This window comes from Pleurodeles waltl, chromosome 12 (genome assembly GCF_031143425.1).
Source record: "Pleurodeles waltl isolate 20211129_DDA chromosome 12, aPleWal1.hap1.20221129, whole genome shotgun sequence".
NCBI lineage: Eukaryota > Metazoa > Chordata > Amphibia > Caudata > Salamandridae > Pleurodeles > Pleurodeles waltl.
In genome coordinates, this window is record NC_090451.1 from 667,240,623 (window position 1) to 667,258,642 (window position 18,020).

General features: G+C 41.5%; 1 protein-coding gene and 1 long non-coding RNA gene across 8 annotated transcripts in view; one reads left to right on the forward strand and one right to left on the reverse strand.

Annotated features, from left to right (window-relative positions):
* SEMA6C (semaphorin 6C) overlaps nt 1-18,020 on the forward strand; it is a 269,991-nt gene that overhangs the window by 124,201 nt on the left and 127,770 nt on the right. The window lies entirely within an intron of this gene.
* LOC138268645 (uncharacterized) overlaps nt 1-18,020 on the reverse strand; it is a 210,069-nt gene that overhangs the window by 4,239 nt on the left and 187,810 nt on the right. Inside the window, exon 4 of one of the 3 annotated variants that reach the window (XR_011200044.1) lies at nt 5,321-5,469. The exons of the other annotated variants lie outside the window; for them this stretch is intronic. This is a non-coding gene — a long non-coding RNA (uncharacterized lncRNA). The remainder of the gene's footprint in view (nt 1-5,320; nt 5,470-18,020) is intronic. 3 annotated transcript variants of the gene reach the window in all.

The window sequence follows — 18,020 nt, forward strand, 5'->3', positions numbered from 1 at the left end:
GGAGACCAGATGCGCAAGAGCTGGGTGGGTCTGCAAGATCGAAATGGGACCGGAGCACTGTCTGTGCTGCAGCACGCTGCCTCCCAGCCTCCAGGCACCCCCGTCGGGTGCCAGTTATAGTGCGGCCAGAATAAGTGCTACAGTATTAGGAACAAATCATACTGCAGAAACAAACTCCACAATATTAGGAACAAATCAAACACAAAAGGTATGAGTAAAGAACTAAAGAAAATACTTCTTATCTCGTGGTAAGCAGCAAAAAAGAGGACGTAAATATGGTGAAAACACCATTCATATATTATGATCGGTGCACAAGACGTACTGTCATACAAAGGTTTATTTAAAATGTATTTCACAAAGTTTATTTTGATTGGCTGCTGCTGAATGGCTTTAACAAAAAATACAGAAGGAAAATCGGATGCAAAACCTCCGGTCCGGACACTGAATTTAGCCCTACCATGCCACATAACTCCAGTAGCCCTAGTCGTGAGGCCCATCCCTTTTCTCTACAAAAATATAAAGGATTGTATTGTGCTTTTCAGCATATAAGGCGTACCCTAGTGTGGAATGGGTTAAACGGGTATAGTGATGCACAATCACACTGGAGTCCATATAACTATTAGCAAGGTTGTTTTTATGTACAAAGTCCATCTAAAATTCTGACTGTGAGGCAGTATTCAATTTCTTCTATCTCTGTTTGTTGGTGTACTGTGATAACATAGAATTTGCACTGCATATAATTGTGACCTAATGTGCATTTATTAGATCACAATTATTTTCACTGACATGCTGTCAATGTGAGTGATATAATGGGACTGAGATAGATGATTCACAAGGTAACTATAATATGGTCCAATGTTGCCCTTGAGGGGATCTGGTCAAATCATAAGCCTCGAGGTTGAACACAAAGGGCCTGATTACAACTTTGGAGGAGGTGTTAATCCGTCCCAAATGTGACGGATATACCACCAGCCGTATTACGAGTTCAATAGGATATAATGGACTCGTAATACGGTTGGTGGTATATCCGTTACTTTACCGTCACTTTTGGGACGGATTAACACCTCCTCCAAAGTTGTAATCGGGCCCAAAGTGGTTTTTAAATGTCGCAAAAATCCTGAGATGCCAATGTAGGACCATATTACTTGTAACCAGTTATGTAGTTTTTATATTACATATTTATTTTGGTGTAGTTAGATTGAAAAATCTGTTTCCTTCAAAGTGCAGCTGACAGAAGCATGGTTGGAATCATAATGTTTGGATTTATGTTTTTGTGGAAAAAAAGAATTGTTCATGAATTTTGGAAAATGGTGAGGACAGTAAATGTATACGACTTTGTGGTTGCAACACTTACCACATAATTATGGATTTGACACAACTGCGATTTACCACAGATTACACAATAATGTTGTTTGTGGCTCAAACAGATGAAAATCATACTGCCAGAGAATGTGCTGTATAATTTTTCCCCTTTGCTGCATAATTTAGATAACCTTAGCGCATAATCTAGTCGCCCTGATAACGGTACAGCTGAGCTGTTAATGATGAATTACTTTGAGCCTTCCAAATCTGAAAGAAACTTTTCACAAAAAAGTTCATCCACTTTAGGTTCTCAATGTCAAGATTTGCACTGGTCCATAAAGACTGTGCAAAAAACATAGTATTTGTGGGTGTATTGTCAGGCAAGATCCAATGAGTATTTTCTTTTCAATTTTAATTGTCATAGAATTATTTGCTCTCCTATACAGATAAAAATACTAGTGTGAAAGTAGAAATTTACTTAAGGAGCTGCTTTGCTTTTGGTGAAAATCCGGTCAGTTTTCGAGATACTGGCAGATAACAAAAAAAACTTTTTGATGGGTATGAAAGGTGTAAATTGCAGCTATATCTGGACCTTTAGTTTACAGAGCTCTGTAAATCCAGTTTCACAAGCTGGAAAAAATTGAAGGGCACATAAATGGGCATGGTGAGTGGACCCTAAATCCAAGGTCCAAGTGGGTGACACAAAGGGACCTTTATCGCCATGAATAAGTAATAAATAAATTGCTCAGTGCAGTGTGATTCGCAGCTTCTGTCCCAGCCACTGAGATCCGCAAATCCTGGCTAGGGGCTACAAAACCAGGATGAGCTTCAAGTGATGGGCATCATTAAGAGCAGCAAGCTTCATCTGCCTATGCTGGTTATTCCTCAAATTATGTGAATCTGAGACCAGGCCTACGGACCCTATAGGAGGCTTAACACAGGCCCAAGAAGCTTACAGTAGTTCAGCCAATAGCCATGGAGATTGGCAAGTTTTTTTTAACCCTACAATAAAGTCTGCAAATTCTTAAAAATAAGTATTTGCAATGCAATAGGTCCCCCATTTGCTTGAGTTCGAGCTATTGGTATTTTAAATTTATAACTGGACTTTTCTTGCCACATAAATTGGTCAACCCTGCCTCATAATTTCATCTTTTCCTGCCACATAATTCCAGTGGACCTGCATATAACTAAAGCATTTTCATTTACCTACTTCCTCTATCTGACGAAAAAAATGAACATTTTGCCTTTTAGCATCATAATTTAAATCTGCCATGTGAATTCCAGTAGAATACCATTTTCACCATCAGAGTTGCTGGCTGACTAACACAATTCCCCCCCACCCCCAAAACACTACAAGACGGCCACAGAGGAGAAATAAACTAGAAGGGTCACCCAAACATATCAAGAGTGTTCAAACAGTCCTAGTGTAATAAGGATGTTAAGTTGGCCTGAATTATGGTCATAATTGTATAAGGAGAGATTATTAAAACAAAACTATCATTTAAACCTTTATCAGAAATAAACTTTTGGCATTAGACTGTAATGCTCAAAACGGCCCCTAGGGGGGCACCATAACAAAAATAACATTTATAAGAAACCTGGTCGCATAACCTTATTGTTAGCCTCCAAAACGCACAAACCCATGAAAAAATACAGGAAAAAATGATGCAGTGTAACCATATATTTGGCCTCTAGAAGGCGTTTTAGGGCTAGCAGGCCTACTGTAATATTATGAACAAGGCCTTTCAAACAAAACTTGTCCAAGCTGTAAAACAAAAGTTTTGGCCAAGAGAAAGGTTAGAAGACATTGAATGGCGGGAGGGTTTATTATTTTGGAGTCCCCACTAACATAGTGTGGGGACCCATATATGTAGACAGAAATAGCATATTGGGTCAATGTTTTGAAGGTGGTCCCATTGCCCTAGGGTCACCACAGTCTGAGTTATGAGCAAAAATAATGTTTTGTAAAAGTAATGCAAAGCAATATAGGGCAAGTTTCCGTGCCACAAATATTTTGATACGTTGACATGACTGTAATGCTTACAACAGCCCCCTGGACGACACCACAGTGAAAATAACATTTGTAAGAAACATGGTTATGTATTTATATAGTTAGCCCGTAGAGGGCATAACCACAAAAAAACATGACAATAAATAATGCAGAGTAACCATATATTTAGCCCCTAGAGGGCATAGTGCATTACATATAATCAGGGATAGCAGGCCTATAACAGTGATATTACAAACCAGGCCCTTAACACACAAGCTATCCCCATCTGTGAAATAGAAATTCTACCCATTAGAGTGCTTAAAAAGATACTAAATGGGGGGAGGTGCTAATATTTTGGGGTCCCCACTAACCTAGGGGGGGGACCGGGGGATAATCTAGACAGAAAGAGTGTTGTGCTGGATGTTTTGGTGGTAGCCCCATTGTCCTAGGACCACCCCAGGCTGAGTTATGGGCAAAAATGTTTTGAAAAAGAATGCTTGCAAAGCATTATGGGTTGCGTTTTCGCAAGTGCAGTGCAGTGACTACTGTAGTATCGGCTCTCCCGCTGTGCTTTGTGTTTTATGTAAAGCCTTTACCAATTCCAAGTATTTTAAGGGGGGAGCCACAAGAAATGACTCTGATTAGGTAACTGTGTACAATGTGACCAGTGACCCAATACCGCCAATCGACTTCATACTGTTGTGCCTGCTCGCACTGAGACCCATGGCCGCCATGCAGCTTGAAGGAGAGAGAAAAAAAAATAGTTTGCCCACAATGAATATCGGCAGTCGTGCAATAATCCATGTAAAGGGGCAGTCTGCAAGGCATGACAAACTTCAAGGCTAGACAAACGTAAAGTATTTACCAATTACATCAAGTGATTTTTTTTTTTAAAGGCAAGCCCATGAACAAGTGAAAGTGATGGGCGTGGTTAAAAGCCCACATTACTTAAAACAGGTCAAAGCACACTCAACCTAAAAAATGTATGGTATCCTTTTCTCTTCTAATTGCATGTTAGGTGGTGTGTACCTTAGTTCACAAATTCCTTTGTCTGGCCTCTGCTTGCATCCTCTGCTTTACATATAGGCTAGAGACCTCACACTGGGCAATTTTCAAGACCAGTCTGATGTTTGCTGCTCTCATAGTAAATGAACTACAAGTGCCAGCATACAAAAAATGGTTTATGCACATCTTACATAGGCGAACTTGAGAGCTGTTCTTTACCAACAATTTGAACAGCATTCACCAAGCAGGGCCAGCAATAGATAAAACTTCTCTTGTTCACTGTCGACTACTTCCCAATTTACCTGAATTTTTTTCCCCTGGAGAGCACAACTCAGAATCAGGCTGTGATATATAATTAAGAAATGGATGTTACACATTTTTCGTATTAGTATGACATTTCAGCACCCTCCAAATTTGAGTACCTTCATGCCAGGGTACCCAGGATTCTGTCACAGACAGGAGCTAGTAGGATAGCTCAATGAAATGAATTAATTCACTAGCGAAATCTAGGTAAAAACTGAGTGTTAGTGGTTCAAATGCTGACTGGTCCACTCAAGCCATGCATCTTTCCAAGGTTTATAAAACGGTACCATTGAGTTGATGAGCATCTTTTATTGCAGTGCTTTAAAGCGCATTTAATAAAGTGCTACATAAGAAATCGGTTATTGTTAACATGAAGGTATCAGAGGAACAAAATTGTCCTCAACACTAACCTAAAAAGGATGGATTTCTTAAGATACAGGCCCCTGGCTCATTTTGCGTTTTCCTACAGAAGAGAAGTTCAGGCATCGTGTGGCCCCATTAGCCAATACACTTGGAAGCTAGGACTGCTGGGTAGCATTGTGGTTTCAAAAAAATTATCACTTTGGCATCCCAAATCTGAAAACGGTTCCAGCACTTCAATAATGCCCAAAGAAAAGTAGACAACACATTGTATGAGCCAGGACGTAACATAACAACTCCATCCCTCCTCCACAAACCAGGTACCCTCACGTTTCATATTTTCATGAGAAAGCTACTCACCAGTTCATGTTTTTTGTTTTTCACTCACAGCCAGTGTTGTACTATTATGAATTTAAGACTGAAAGTACCAGCAGGCAGAATAAAATCCTGGACTGGAGAAACTGCTTACTCAATATTCACTTCAGAACTTTCATGCTCCGTTGCAACATCTAGAAATCGAGAGCACACAGTATTACATAAGAGTGCATTCTGCACATAGACCAACTTCCTGCACGGTCATTGCAGACACCACCTTTACTCTTGAACGTTTACCCTATAAAGTTTTACGGTGCGTTTTTCTAAATATGTGTTTAATGGTATCAAAAGCAGGTCGACAACGTCCAGGATGCATTGCCAGGACTGGAAATTGTAATAGCCTGTTGTGTGCCGTTGCTCGAAATGTCAACAGTGCGAAGCATCCTCTGTGCACAAGCTTCCTGGCCTTTGACATCCCGGCTGCTCTAGGCACACAAAAGGCTGTGCCACTTTGAGGGTGCCAATCTAGGTTTGGCCTACTTATACCAATGAGTCTTTTGTGTATATAAATTATGAAGGTGGTATCCTATTAATGCGTATATGATCTACAACAATGCACAGTATCTGCTGAACGCGGGTTTCACACCACCCTCAACACCGCCCTGCTGTTGTCACTCCATGTTTTTTTTAAACGTGTTACACTAATTTCCTTCACCTGCTGTGCATCTCTCGCGTAAGTCGCCGTCTCCGCCCTCGTTCGCCGCTCGAGGGTTCAACGTGAACGCGTCGTTTCGCGTGACAGAAAGGACCGGGGATCGCGTCAGGGCAAAGCACGCGCCGCCTCGCCACTTCCCGCCTCTTTTCCGCAAGCGCGTAGACTGCCGGTTACGTCACAAGCACGTCGCGCTAGCGTGACGTAAACGCAGAGTTACCAGCCAATCGGGGGAAGAAGGACTGAGCGTGGGCCGACGCAACGCTGGGGGTGACGTTATTGTCAAGGTGTGAAGGGAGTGTTGCCCTAAATAATATTAAATCCTATTTTGTTAAAGTTTTCTTTTATCGTTGACTTATTCGGCTGTTACACGTTATGGGAGCATGTACTTTGTTAAGCCCTTATAGTTGTTTGAGCGTCTAGCGAGGAGAGCTTTGGAAATACGACGAGACCGCGGTCACAAGTTTGAGGCCGAGGGTGGTGCTGGTGCGAGATGCAGGTGTGCCTGTTATTATGTGCCACGTGTCACAGGTTTGGCTAACCCAGTTTAATGTAATTTTCACACCCCTTTTAGTCTGAAATATGTCACACTTTTCAGTGACTCCTGCTGATAACGCTTTTGTTCAGAATTCCAGTATGGTGTCACAAATCAGTTGACAGGATGTTAGGGTTACCAGAATTTTAAAGCCAAAAACCGGGACATTGCACAAAAATAGAAAGAAGAACTACAATTTTACTTAAACCGAGTGCTCAGAATGACAGCGCTAATCAACTTGGACTTACAAAGGAGGCAGTAAGAACATAAATGAAATTAAACCATTTTAAGCCTCTATTATGCCTTTAATTAAATTGCTTTCTTATCACAGGTGCTCACTAGCCCTGCTTTGGAAAATATAAAAAGGCACCTCCCACAGTTTTCAGTCGACCTTGTCTAAAAACCGGTACACGAGTTAAACTTCCCGAAATCTGGTGCAACAGCTGGTGAAATCCAGGATGCCTGGTCACCCTACAGGATATAGCAATGTCTTAGTGTGTAGAGAATTCCCCTCTCGGCAAGCAGTGCCAGACCCTCTCACCAGAGAATAGCATATGTTTGTCAGCTGCAGCTCGGAGCTATGATGGACAGTAAAGACCCCCCTCTGTCAGATCAGTGAGTACCTCCATGAGATCCACCTTTATGCCATGGAAAGACTGCTGCTGTATCCCAATTCCTGGATCAACTCACTATGCAGGCTTGTGTTAAGCTGTATCTTGTGCTCAGACATGGAGTTTTGAGACTGTCGATCACAGGCATAATGTGGCCAGTAAGAAAGAACTCTGCAGTTAAAGCAACTGATTCACGGAGGTAAGGAAGATGTCAACCTTATAATACAGCTCTAGTGAAGGACTGAGAATGCCATCGGCCTGCACACACAGACCAGTGTTTGGGTGCAAAACTAGGACTGAAATTGGTAATCACAGTGGCACCTAGTAGTGTGACCTGGGTTCAGGTCTTCGGACTGTAAATAGATTGGGGCTGGTGCAGGGGGTAGTTCAGGCTTCAGATGTACATACAGTTTTTGGTAGGGAGTAGGTCCTGACTAGCAAAAAAAACACCTTTTGGTGCAAACTGGGTGCACCATTTCAGACTTAACGCATCATGGATGGTGCATGGCTGGGACTGCTTCAGCGGGGGAACACACTCACTTTGGGGTGAGATGGGCCTTATGCACTACAAAGTCATCTTGCTGTGTGAGGTTGGTTCAGAACTTCACATGTTAATACAGTGGATTGTGTGGGGCTGTGACTGGCCTCATTCTGCACACACAGCTCCTGTTGAGATCCAGTATTGGGCCAGAACTTATAAACGACATATTCACTTGTGGCAGTGTAAGCTGCTCGTAATGCTTCATAATATGCTCATTGGATTGAGTAGGGATGGGAATCATCTCAGTATGTACACACAGGTCGTGTTGGGGTACAGGCATCAATAGCTCCACATAAACACCTAGTTTTGTGGGCTGTTTCGAGGGACAGGGCCTTACCTTACCCATCCACATGTTTTTAGGGGCTGATGCAGCTATGTGAGAGACCTAAGCCTACAAATTCCTAATGCTTGGTTGAATGTCATACAGGAACCGTTACGCCACTTATGCCTAGAGTGTGATTTACACGCTTCCACTTCTTAAGCTCGAAATCCCACAGCCTCGGGAGTCTTATATGTAAACAATTCCAATTTTAGAATATGTATCCATGGAGTAATGTACATGTCTTAGTTGGAATTCTCCCCCCACCCCCCCCTTCATAATATTCACATCGGTTCCTTCTGTTTTCTTCACCCTCTCAGCGTAGCCTGCAAAGGCTTCGGGCAACACAAAAGTATAAACCAAGGCCCGCAAGCATCAATTTGTAATAGAAGACATTCTGTAAGAAGCTATTTTTTTTTATCTCACCTTGATATATTGCCCAATTATTTCTGCCAAGAACAGCACATACACAGCTTCATAAAGCCTTCGTTTACATTCAACTTAAGGAAAGGTTGCTTCCCATAAAGATGAAACAGACTGAGTTCAAGTGAAATTACAAAGAGGGGCTTCTCTCCGGGACAGTGTAGGAAATAGCACAACTTTAGGCAAGATCAGACATCAAGGTGATATTTTTCCCCATGAGGACTGTTGCCCGGACAGACCGCAAGACACTTTGACATAGCCTGAGGTTTTTTTTGCAAATGAATGAGTGCTTTCCAGAATTGATTGAGGCTGCACAAGTGAGATCGCAGGGTGTTGGTGGCCCTCAAGACCAAGTAAGAGGCTCCTTTGCAGTCTAAGAAAACGCATTATGTAGTGTGAGGTCACATTTAATGAGGACTCTGCACAATATAGAGTGACATCATAACTCGTGAAGAGACTGTTTCTAAGGACAGGCTCGGAGACTACACAATACAAGCTGAGAACACTGCACTACGAGAGACTGCTTCTTTGAACAGACAGACGTACTGTGTAACACGATGAGATCACAGTTGGAAAAAAGGCTGCTTCCTTTGATATGCTCACAGATGGCACAATACAGAGTGAAATCACAACCTAGAGCCTATTCCCTGTGTCGGTTTAGGAGACATGCTCAATAGGGAGTAAAGTCCGAGATGTTACTGCTCAGGGCTCTAAAATCATATACTTTTGACCATGACACCCGCTGAGCCACTCAGCTTTTCAGCCAAAAACGCTTTGCATTCTAAGCTGTTTTAGGACTGTTTCAATACCATAACGTTGCTGCGTAATAACCAGATTCGGATATTCATCTAATTACATGGAAATAACTGCTTTGCTGTACCTTTGACAGCGTCATTCGCATTGTCACTCATCAGTCACAGAACACATAAAAAATACAGATGTTGCACATACAGAAAACATGGAAATGGCACATAGGGACAATACAAATTTGGCTGCTGCAGTTTGCAAACTGGGCGATTCAGTGAACGTCTGTGGAACCATGTTGGTTTTTAGAAGGGTTTACTTTATTGAAAAAAAGTGACACGGCCACACACTGGGGAGAGTTGATGGAAATGTGTATGGGGAACTTGGGAAATCCTTGGCACGCTCCTGACACAGGCTATGGCTGTCTTGCAGAACTCTCCAATTTACCTGTTCCAGGGTCTAATCAAGTCCAGGGTTTTTTCCTTTGCATCGTGCCTTTTTAGGCACGTTGATCCAGTTAAAGCAGTGCTACAAATCATCCGAATGGACTGAGCCTCTTACACATGGATCTGGGAAACTCTGGCCTTGCGATCCTGGTCCTTGAATTTACACGCTGAGAGTTTTGTGCCCTGCATGAATTATTTTACTCTAAAAATTAATACTGTGTGGCTTAAAATTATTTACCATAGGAACTGCATTTGCTTTCTTACATTAGGGACTTTGGGCAGTTTCCATATAGAGTGTCCTTTTAAAGAGAAACTGCGCTTATGGAGAAGTGTACACCTTATCTATAAAATGGGTCTCTAGCACTTCCCCATGATTAATATCCTATTACACCCACCCTCTAGCATCCTCTCACAGGGTTCATGTGCACCAAAACGTACTCTTGCAGAGCAGATGTTGTGTGCTGGGATCTGTTATGAAAAGGAGATCTAATCCTGGAAAGGCGGTGCTATCTAGGGGACTAAATATTGGTCAAGTGCTGAAGATATGCTACAGTGCAGCAGATGTAGATTAGCAATGAGGGTGCCGGTCTAGAGGAGCAGATGTAGTCTAGTAATGGAGATTAGTTTCTCGAGGAGCAATTGTGGTCTAGTAATAGAGATTCGGTTCCACAGGAGCAACTGTAGCCTGGTACTGGAGATTAGTTTCTAGAGGAGCAGATGTAGACCGGTAATGTAGATGCAGTTCTATAGGAGAAGATGTAGTCTAGTAATGGAGATTCGTTTCTAGAGGAGCAAATGCAGTCTGATAATGGAGATTTATTTTTACAGGAGCAGATGTGGTCTAGTAATGGAGATGCAGTTCTAGAGGAGCAGATGTGGTCTAGTAATGGAGATGCAGTTCTAGAGGAGCAGATGTGGTCTATTAATGGAGATTCATTTCTGAGGAGCAGATGTAGCCTAATGAAGTGGAAGTGGTTATAGAAGCCCAGAAGTGCCTGGCAATACTGTGCCTTGCACATGTTTGTTTATATTTTCATATATATGACCTAGTCGGGGAGCTATAGTCCAGTATAGATGTTTTGCCTCTTACTTTATATGTGTTGAGGACATGTAGTTCTGTAGATGAAGACTAGTGCTGAGTATGAGGCCTAGAGCTAAAGATGTGGCCTTGTAAGGGAGATGTGGATTACAGGAATAGACATTAATTTGTGTAGGAGATGTAAGATGGCTTTGAGTGGGAGAGTTGGTTTGTTGGAGATCTACAAAAATGGCAGACGCGTAGTTGAGGACAAACTAGCAGACAGAAGGGCTACTTGTGCTTTCTCATGTGTAGCTCGAGGCAAATGCATTACCTCACCGGTCCTCGGTTATATGTAAGCTTTTAAAATTCGAAGCACTCAGAAATGGCGGTCACTAGGGTTATACCCCACTTCAAATTTTGAGATTACGTTTTAAAGCTTGAGGCCCATTGTGTTCTGGACTCTATACTAGCAGGGTCAGATCGCCTCATCCACACAGAACACACAGTATCTCACTCCTTAACGTTTATGGGCAGATTGTCCCTGAGAGAGGAGTTATTTTTCAGCTTTGGTTTACTTTTATTTCTTTATCCATATAAAGAATGTGCCTGAATAATTCACAATATGCTGTTCTGGTCACATAAGGGCAAAGGGGCGCATTCTGCTGTCAGTTGATGCCCAATCACATACATAAGACCCCACCAACCTCATTTGGACTCGCCTTCGTGTGTGTTTCACCCTTTTGAAAGCATGTACCTTATATGAAATGCACACTCTTAAGATAGCGTTTACTTCATCTGTATGGAAAACATGGAATTGCATCTGTTTGCCTAGAATTCACCTACAGGAGGAGCTGGAAAGAACTGACAGCCGGACTACGGTGAGAGATAAATGGGCCTTGGACTTAGGCCAAAACGTAAGAGACGACATAGGGATCTATTGCTGCTCACAAACACAGCGTGTTGGCAAAACACCAAACTAGTGCATTTTACATTTTTATATAGGGTTTACTCTGTTGTGCATGCAGAGCCGGGGGCACACAACTAACACACGGTGTCAAATATATAACACTCCAGAGATGTGGTTGTTTTTTTCTGTCTAGCATGGGAGTGCCTAATGACAGATCAATACTGGAGACAAATCTTCAATAAACTAGCATGATAGGTGACACCATGGACCCTGCACCATTGCTAGCCTTGCTAGGGTGGGATCTGGAATATTTCCACCCCCCCCCCCAAAAAAAAAAAAGTTCATTGTACTAGCATTGCTGCTGGGGAACCAAGGAGTGGTAGTGTGCTAGGGTAGAGGCAGGTCGCTTAAAGGTGATAGTTGGGTGAAGTATCTAGTATGGTGTAATAGTCCGTCGGAGATAAACGGTCAACTACTACCTCTGCAGTCCAGACCCGGAAGACATTGGGGACCATCGAAGGTAATGCTTAATGTCAGAGACCGCTGACTCGAGCATCAGCAGTAGTGCACTGCCATCACAGACCTAATGCCAAAGGTAATGTCGGCCTGTCCGTGCACTTCCCACAATAATGCTGGTGAATAATTTCAGGCTCTCATTACGTTAATGAGCTGCTGATAGACTATTTTGTTCTGGAAGACAACCATATGTAACAGATTGAACTTGACCTTCATTCCTGTGCGATTCTAGAATATAAATAATTAGAAAAAAAAAGATGTATTCTCTACAGAATGTGCACTACATTTCTGCCTCAGTTTTCATTGTAGAATAGGTGTTGTATACTTTTGCTTTCCTTGTAAAATTCCTGCCCCCGCAGTTGTGTGCTGCGCTGTCCATAAGGAATCCACATAACGTACAGCTAGTGTGCAGTTCATGCTTTCTGTTGAGTGTGTGCATTAAGTCGGAGAGTTTATATGTCCTCTTTACAGGGCCATTGGAACTTTGCAGCAGGAGATGACTAAATTATGACTCAAGAAAATGCTAATTTTGCAGCATAATGTGGCAATTTTTTTTTCTTTCTTTTTTTTTCTTTCTTTTTTTTTTTAAAATATTATATTGTTTGCCCAACGTTTCACCTCATTATTACCAGTTTAAGAACCATATACATCAATAAGCAACTGAGAGATGACCACTCAACTTTTGCAACAGGCTTCCACTGCGTAGGGACATATGTTGCCCTGTATTAGTAACTTTTGCTCCATGTGAGCTAGTAACAGTATTTTTAGGACTAAAACTATCATTTATGCAGCGACTAGTGGATTATGTGGCAAACGCAGCAAATTCATATTCTTGCAGAAAATTCTGCGGCCACAGAATCAAATAATACCAGTTGCCCTGTCTATAGACTGTGTGCAGTGATGCCGTTTTCTCCTCAAAATGTGAACCCTACATCTGTGGTCTTATATGCTCCTTAATTTATGAGAACATGGCGTCTGTATACCTGCACATCCTTTATTAGGTTGTGTGCTCCCTACATAGCTGCTATCTTGCAGTTTTATATGGCGAAATCTTCCTCCAGGCCATAGTGTTTTCTGTGAAAACCAGACCAGAAACCGGATCCGAACTTGGTTCCCTAACTTCAGAGTCGGGTGTTCTGGCTTATAGGCTACATTTCCACCTACTGCGTCACTTAGTGCATGTAGGATATGAGTTCGTGCAAGCTGTTAGAAGCGTCATCTCTGTATACTCTGTAGAATGTACACAGTCATCATTTTACTTGTGTAAATAACTTGCATACAAGTATGGATCTGCATACTGCATTCATGTCTGACATACAGAATCTGCCCACTGGGCCGGTTTGGACCTGTTGGGTGTGTGCAATACTCTGTGTACGTTCTTGTATCCTAAAGAATGTGTACCCAGGAACGTTGTACCAGTGTGTGCCCTGTACATCTGTTTGCCTGTGTTATGCTTTCCGTATGTCTGTATTCAACTAGTGGAATGTACCCCTCATGTACGTTACTTATGTGATTTTTATTCACCGTACATAAAGTTTGATTAAGATATGTAAAGGTCTTCTATCGAGGTGTAAATTTGGTATTTTGTGTTGAGATATTCTTTATTGCAGCCAGGATTATGGCCTTTTTTTACTATTTTACAAATCCGTATTATTTTATTTCTCCTTGTTTCAAGAATCAGATTTACTCCCTTGATCTATTTGTTGGAATATTTTTCACTGATATAATTTATATTCTGAAATATCGATTCACAGATCCTTAGTGGTCGGGAGCCCAATGTGCATAAAATGTGTAATCTTCGCCAACAAGGTGATAGGCTGATTCTGAAGCCAGCTTTTATGTTGCAGTTGAACTTTATTGTAAACCTTTGTACCAAGTGGACAGATTTTTGTAAATGTAGTCAAGGGGGTGCCTCTGGTGGTTCTCTGAGAAAGCACAATCCCTGCAAATGTTTGGAACAATCACGAGGGTTCAAACCAAAAATGCACTGTACTTAATTAAAAAAAAAACACTTTAATTGTACGTTTCATGCGTGCAAGGAGTGCTGAAAACCCCATTTATTTCTGATAAGTTGCACATCTTGCCCAATTCTCTGGATTGTACAACTGTGGATCAACCACAGATGTAAGTCTAGGGTAAATAGAAATAGATTGAAATGACAATTTTTCTGAACTTTCTCTTTGAAACTTTCTTAAGCACCAAAATGCACGCAACTATGCATCTTCTAGACGTAAGAGTATGATGCATAGATTATGCACTTTTTAGGTTGAGCGTGCAAGCGCTCTAGCTTGTTGTAATCTATCTGTGGGCTTTTAACCGCGCCCACCACTCGCCCATCACTATCAATAGTTCATGGGCTTGCCTTTCAAAAATCCTTTTATCATTCGTAAATGCTTTACGTTTGTCCCTCCTTGGGACAGTTTTGTTACCGCCCTGGCTATCGAGCCTGTGACGTGGATAATTGCACATTTGCCGATACGTTTGACTGCGAGTGAACCTATTTTTCTTTTTGTGTCTGTCCTTCACGCTCACGGCGGCTATGGCGCTTTGAATTGGCTTGCTTATTGCAACCATTTAACTTTTTATATTTAATTTATGTGCCATGAAAGGTCCAGTCAGGAATTTACTGTGCTAATAGCTCTAACTCGAGCAAACGTGAGACCCATTGCATGGCAAATGCTTGTTTTTCTATGAAACTGGTCTTGGCTGTTGGAGTTTCTCTGACATTCTTTTAGTATCCCCGGACTTAAACAATACTAAGGTCATTTATAATGGTGTGACTGAGATTGCATTGTTTGCCTCATTGATCACTCTTTCTCTTGGCGTAATTGTAACTTACAGCAGGTTAGGCGTAGTTCCAAAATCATTGCTCAGAGAGCCTTTTTTCCCGAATTTTATCACTGCAAATTAAAATCAGTTATGAAATTTCAGCCAATGATTTGAATTTACAGTATTCTCTCTTCATGCCCCCCCCAAATTCATGCTGTATTTGATTGGTAATGGAACCACAAATGCTCTACTGGTACTCTTCCCTAATTTCTGCAGTATTTTAATGATCTAGGCAACTTGTCAAAGCGATCTTTGGTACGCCTAGTTGTCCTTAAATCTTATACTCATTTAAAGCCAGGGGCACGCTGCGAGCACCAGTATCAGTGAAGAAGGTACTCTTTCTTTTATTCTTCTTTTCCTGCAGTTTCCAGTAGTAAAGATACTCTGCAATCATAGGCACGTATAGAGTACCAAGTACTCTCGCTTGTCCTCTTCAGTCACTGGCACTGTATTCCCTGTAACCTTTCAGTACTGATACTTTCGCTCCTACTTTGTAGTCACAAACCCATAATTTAGTGCCCTTTTTTAAATGAATTAATGTTACTTTCAGTTACGTACTTATGTTTTGGGGCTGTCATTTCCTTTTTTAATAGTGATACTCTCATGTGCCCTACTTGTAAGCCAATCCTCTCCTGCCCTAGTTATATAAGTGAAAATATACTTTACTTTGTCCTCTCTAATCAGCGAGCAACCCCCATGAGGATTGGCCTTTGATTAGGGAGAGGAGTGAGTAATATTGCTAGACTCTTTTTTTTTTTGTATCTGAATATGATACTCTAACTTATGTTCTCTAACCACATGCACATCCTTTCAAACTGTATTTGTTGTCAAGATGCTCTCATCTTCTGTCTTGAATTGATGGCCTGTTGTTTCCTTCAGTATTACCCAAGTAATAAATATTCCAGTTTACACTGTAGTCGCCAGCGTGTGCATCCTGGCAGTATGTCTTTAAGTACCCCCTATTCTTTGATTGCACACTCCTGTCGCAGACCGCCTCCCTCCATTTCCTACAATATTTCCTGAGTTAATAAAGCCCCAGGCTAATTATAAGACTGCTTTTTTCTGAGCGCCGCCTGCCCCTGCCGTGTGCAGCACGCCTTCCTTCCCTCCAGGACACCCACCACTGATTACATTTCTGTGTTTCTTCATTAGAAAATGAGGAGCTGATATTACCTCCTGGGGAGTTAAATGAGTGCTAATGGAAAAAAAAAAAAAATTGCTTTTTGTAATACAGGCGACAAAACAAACATAGGCATAAAGTAACTCCAGTCCTCCCGGCTCTTGATTACTCTGAAGGAACATGACTCACTTGTAGTTTTTTTTGGTCATGTAAATGTTATTTTTAAGCTGCACTGCCCTGAATTGTGTTTTTTATTGGGCTTAACGATTTTAAAGGCCATATGATGGAAGGTGTATTAGCCTAACCCAGGGCTGGTGGTGCAGTCGGTGCACTTGGGGTCCTTAACTATGTGTTTCCGACCGACTAGATTAGTCAATATCTCACAATAGATGACATGTATCGCAAGCGTTTATACAGACCCTGACGCCGTTGCATAAAAATTACTGCCCCTTGCGTTTTCAATTATTGAATAACAGTAGCTTTCCTTTTAAAGCAACGTCCACCCTAGGTGGCTTATGGAAGTTCACCTTCTCACAACAAGCCAGCTTTTATATTGTCACTTTATGTGTGGTAGACATTGGTATGTATTGTTCCCTTTTGTATAAATTGAGGATTCATCCTTGCTTGCATTGAGGACCAGCTCTAGGCACTAATCTGTTTGGTTTTTAGTTTAATCATTGATGTTTTGGGCAGAAGTGAAAATATTCAAGATGAAGATTGCGCCCTTCTTACCCCAGGTTCTCCATCATTTGCTTATCCGTCAGTGTGTTTAACATGAAGACCGTGTTAATAAAACTTTTGTTTTTTTTCATATTAATCATTATATTTTGGGGCAAAAGTGTCCATGTTTATGGTGGAACCTAGATACATTGTGTCCTTCTGTATAGAGTCTATCAACTGCAAACTAAAATATTAGATTTTATTTGTCACTGGAAAGGTCACCAAGGATTCTTGGTACTGTCTAAGAAACTTAACGGGTAAAAGAGATGAAAAATTAAAAATACAAATAAATGGGTACACCATAAAAACATAAGTGTATTGAAGAAAACTAAAGAATCAACACGGAGGTTAAAACAAGGTCTTAAGTTTCTTACAGAATGAAAATTTGATGGAGAGAGACTAGATCTTAAGGGAGACAAGTTCAATACTGTACTGTGACAACCGAGAAAGCTCTGTCCCCAAAAGTCCCAGTATTGTCACAGGAACATAGCTATTGAATGGGGGTGTAATGCTGGAACTTTGCAGTCAGAAAAGCAGGGAAGGAGAGAATTTTACAGTGAACAGTGACCACAGTTTTGAAATGTACTCCTCTTTCTGATCTGTAGCCAGTGTAAAGTATCAGGGAGACGTGATCTCGGCTCCTCGTCTCTATCAGAAGACCGGCATGGGCATTTTTGGCCACTTGAAGCAGTTAATGCAGTTTGTCCTGTAAGCCAAAATAAATGGTATTACACTTGTCAAGACCACTGTGAATGAATGCCATGATAACTGCTTCACCTGAATCAAATTACGGTAGAATATGCTTATTTGTTTTCCTGCATTCCTCTTCTTTCATTGGTCCCCTCCGCTGGAACATAGCGTCTTTATGTTCTTTATATTTGGCTCACTGATATCCTGCTCACAAGTGGGTAAATACTTTTTTTTTTTTTTTCGTTCAGCACTCCATGAGAGTGCATGTGTTTTCAGCTTACCTCCCCTATATACTGCTTCAACCTTCAAGTATCCTCTCCCTTGCTGTGTTGCCCCTTACCTCTCCCAGCCTGTCCGTAAAAGAACAGCATCAGTGATGTGTGTTGAGATTGCAGAGGGGCTGGCTTTACCTGTTCTGTTTTATCTCATACATTCCATATATTACTTAAAAGCACAAGCTTTGGCACACAACGGCTTTTATTATACTGGGAAAGGACCCTCTGCGGCACTCACTCATCTAGTGACAAAGGCATGGCACTTCTCCTAGAGGTCCATATATCTGCTGCCTTGGCTCCAATATGCAGCTAAATGGCTTATTCCGATCTAAAGTA